General features: G+C 40.7%; 1 non-coding gene across 1 annotated transcript; it reads right to left on the reverse strand.

The window, feature by feature from the left end:
* Nucleotides 1-1,150: 1,150 nt before the first annotated feature.
* On the reverse strand, nucleotides 1,151-1,258 carry LOC148549082 (small nucleolar RNA R71). Its single transcript, XR_015897244.1, has one exon. It is a non-coding gene; the product is annotated as a small nucleolar RNA R71 (small nucleolar RNA).
* Nucleotides 1,259-4,266: the final 3,008 nt, after the last annotated feature.

Raw genomic sequence — 4,266 nt, forward strand, 5'->3', positions numbered from 1 at the left:
ACTTCAAAACCGGTTCAATTGGTTCACTTCGGTTCTTCTTCAAACTTCAAGAGCAATCAACCATGGCCTCTTTCAACCCAATTCCACCAAGAACAAAGGCCCAACTCAAGGCTTGAAGATCATTTTGGAAAGTGTATAAATAGGATAGAATTCAAGTTATTTGGAGAGCTTTCCTTTTAGAATTTTCATAATAGTTTTCGGAGAGCTTTTGAACTTGAGTGAACTTTAATTTCTTTGTTTCCATTGCTTTTAAATTTCATTTTACTTTTGTCTTGGATCTTGGATTGGAGAGTTGAAGAAATTCTATTTCAATCTCAATCTTGGATCTCTCTATTTCTTTACTGTTAATTGAATTTCATTTCCGGTTCATTGTTCTTCATCTCTTTTCTTTGCAATTTACAATTCCCTTGCAATTGTCTTGTTGGATCTAGGAAGGCATTGAGATCTAGACTTAGTTTTCTAGTCTCTGGGTCCTGAGATCTAAATTCCCATTTCAATTCTCTATTTACTGCTTTTTATGTTCATTTACTTTTCTGCTTCATATCCGGTTCAACCCCAATTCCCTTTTACTCTTCCGTTTGATGCAATTTCACTTTTCCTTGTTTAATTTCTGCAAATCCACATCCCAATCCCCTTTACATTTCCAGTAATTTACATTTCTTGCAATTTAAATTTCTGCAATTTACTTTTCTTGCACTTTAAGTTTCTGCCATTTAATTTCTTGTTCTTTAAGTTTCAGCCATTTATTTCTCGTTCTCTTTACTTCAATGCAATTTATTTCTGCAAGTCACAAAACCATCAACCAAATCTTGATTCGCTTGACTAAATCAACCACTAAACTAAAATTGCTCAATCCTTCAATCCCTGTGGGATCGACCTCACTCCCGTGAGTTTTTATTACTTGATACGACCCGGTGCACTTGCCGATTAGTTTTGGGTGTTTTGGAAGAGATTTATATTGCCTCCAAAATATCTCATCATTAAGACCAATGGGGTTGATCCTGAGGTCTATAGGCTTATGCTTTTCCCATTTGCTGTAAGAGACAGAGCTAGAATATGGTCGGACTCTCAACCTAAAGACAGCCTGAACTATTGGGATAAGCTGGTCACGGCTTTCTTAGCCAAGTTCTTTCCTCCTCAAAAGCTTAGCAAGCTTAGAGTGGATGTTCAAACCTTCAGACAAAAGGAAGGTGAATTTCTCTATGAAGCTTGGGAGAGATACAAGGAACTGACCAAAAAGTGTCCTTCTGACATGCTTTTAGAATGGACCATCCTGAATATATTCTATGATGGTCTGTCTGAATTATCAAAGATGTCATTGGACCATTCTGCAGGTGGATCCATTCACCTAAAGAAAACGCCTGCAGAAGCTCAAGAACTCATTGACATGGTTGCAAATAACCAGTTCATGTACACTTCTAAAAGGAATCCTGTGAGTAATGGGACGCCTCAGAGGAAGGGAGTTATTGAAATTGATACTTTGAATGCCATATTGGCTCAGAATAAAATATTGAGTCAGCAAGTCAATATGATCTCTCAGAGTCTGAATGGATTGAAGGAATCATCCAACAGTACTAAAGAGGCATCTTCTGAAGAAGAAGCTTATGATCCTGAAAACCCTGCAATAGCAGAGGTGAATTACATGGGTGAACCCTATGGAAACACCTATAATCCCTCATGGAGAAATCATCCAAATTTCTCATGGAAGGATCAACAAAAGCCTTAACAAGGCTTTAATAATGGTGGAAGAAACAGGTTTAGCAATAGCAAGCCTTTTCCATCATCCAGTCAGCAACAGACAGAGAATTCTGAGCAAAATCTATCTAGCTTAGCAAATATAGTCTCTAATCTATCTAAGGCCACTGTGAGTTTCATGAATGAAACAAGGTCCTCTATTAGAAATTTGGAGGCACAAGTGGGCCAGCTGAGTAAAAGAGTAACTGAAACTCCTCCTAGTACTATCCCAAGCAATACAGAAGAGAATCCAAAGAGAGAGTGCAAGGCCATTGATTTGACCATCATGGCCGAACCTACAAGGGAAGAGGAGGACGTGAATCCTAGTGAGGAAGACCTCATGGGACGTCCAGTGACCAATAAGGAGTATCCCTTTGAGGAACCAAAAGAATCTGAGGCTCATCTAGAGACCAAAGAGATTCTATTAAACCTCCTTCTGCCCTTCATGAGCTCTGATGAGTATTCTTCCTCTAAAGAGGATGAAGACATTACTGAAGAGCAAGTTGCTAAATACCTTGGTGCAATCATGAAGCTGAATGCCAAATTATTTGGTAATGAGATTTGGGAAGATGAACCTCCTTTACTCACCAATGAACTAAATGTATTGGATAGGCAGAAATTACCTCAAAAGAAACAGGATCCAGGTAAATTCTTAATACCCTGTACCATAGGCACCATGACCTTTGAGAAGGCTCTGTGTGACCTGGGGTCAGGAATAAACTTAATGCCACTCTCTATAATGGAGAAACTAGGGATCTTTGAGGTGCAAGCTGCTAGAATCTCATTAGAGATGGCAGACAACTCAAGAAAACAGGCTTATGGACAAGTAGGGGATGTGTTAGTAAAGGTTAAAGGCCTTTACATCCCTGCTGATTTCATAATCCTAGACACTGGGAAGGAAGAAGATGAATCCATCATCCTTGGAAGACCCTTCCTAGCCACAGCAAGAGCTGTGACTGATGTGGATAGAGGAGAGTTGGTCCTTCAACTGAATGAGGACAACCTTGTGTTTAAAACTCAAGGATCTCTTTCTGTAACCATGGAGAGGAAGCATGAAAAGCTTCTCTCACTGCAGAGTCAACTAAAGCCCCCACAGTCAAACTCTAAGTTTGGTGTTGGGAGGTTCCAACCTTGCTCTGATTATCTGTGAGGCTCCATGAGAGCTCACTGTCAAGCTATTGACATTAAAGAAGCGCTTGTTGGGAGGCAACCCAATGTTATTTAATCATATCTATTTTATTTTCTTTTTGTTATTTCGTATTTTATTAGGTTGATGATCATGTGAAGTCACAAAAACTACTGAAAAATAAAAAACAGAATGAAAAATAGCATTGAAAATAGCACACCCTGGAGGAGAGCAGTCTGGCGTTTAAACGCCAGAAACAAGCATCTGTCTGGCATTTAACGCCAGAAACAGGCACCAAGCTGGCGTTTAACGCCAGAAACAAGCATTTGCCTGGCGTTAAACGCCAGAAACAAGCTACATTTGGGTGTTTAACACCAGAAACAGGCAGCAGTCTGGTGTTAAACGCCAGGATTGCATAGCAAGGGCGTTTTACATGCCTAATTGGAGCAGGGATGTTAAGTCCTTGACCCTACTTGATCTGTGGACCCCATAGAATCCCCTCAGGATCTGTGGATCCCGCAAGATCCCCTCATGATCTTTGGACCCCACAGGATCCCCACTTTTTCTTCTCTCCTCTTCACACCTTTTCATAACTCTCTTCCCCAAATACCTTTACCAATCACCTCAATCACTTTTTTCCATCACCTCTTCACCACTCACATCCATCCTCTCTTCCCCATAAACCCTACCTACCTTCAAAATTCAAACTAATTTCCCTCCCAAACCCAACCCTAATGGCCGAACCCTACACCCCCTCACTCCTATATAAACCCCTAACTCCTTCTTCATTTTCACATAACACAACCCTCTCTTCTTCTCCTTGGCCGAATACATCTTCTTCCCCCATCTCCTCCATTTTCTTCTTCTTCTACTACTTTCTTTCTTATTTTGCTCGGGGACGAGCAAACATTTTAAGTTTGGTGTGGTAAAAGCATAGCTTTTTGTTTTTCCATAACCATATATGGCACCTAAGGCTAGAGAAACCTCTAGAAAGAGGAAAGGGAAGGCAATTGCTTCTACCTCTGAGTCATGGGAGATGGAGAGATTCATCTCAAAGGTCCATCAAGACCACTTCTATGAAGTTATGGCCAAGAAGAAAGTGATCCCTGAGGTTCCTTTCAAGCTCAAAAAGAATGAGTATCCGGAGATCCGACATGAGATTCGAAGAAGAGGTTGGGAAGTTCTCACCAACCCCATTCAACAAGTCGGGATCCTAATGGTTCAAGAGTTTTATGCAAATGCATGGATCACTAGGAACCATGATCAAAGTGTGAACCCGAATCCAAAGCATTGGCTTACCATGGTTCGGGGGAAATACTTAGATTTCAGTCCGAAAAATGTAAGGCTGGCATTCAACTTGCCAATGATGGAAGAGAACACACGCCCCTACACAAGAAGGGTCAACT

Source organism: Arachis ipaensis, chromosome B8, assembly GCF_059453495.1.
Source record: "Arachis ipaensis isolate K30076 ecotype BB chromosome B8, ASM5945349v1, whole genome shotgun sequence".
Lineage (NCBI taxonomy): Eukaryota > Viridiplantae > Streptophyta > Magnoliopsida > Fabales > Fabaceae > Arachis > Arachis ipaensis.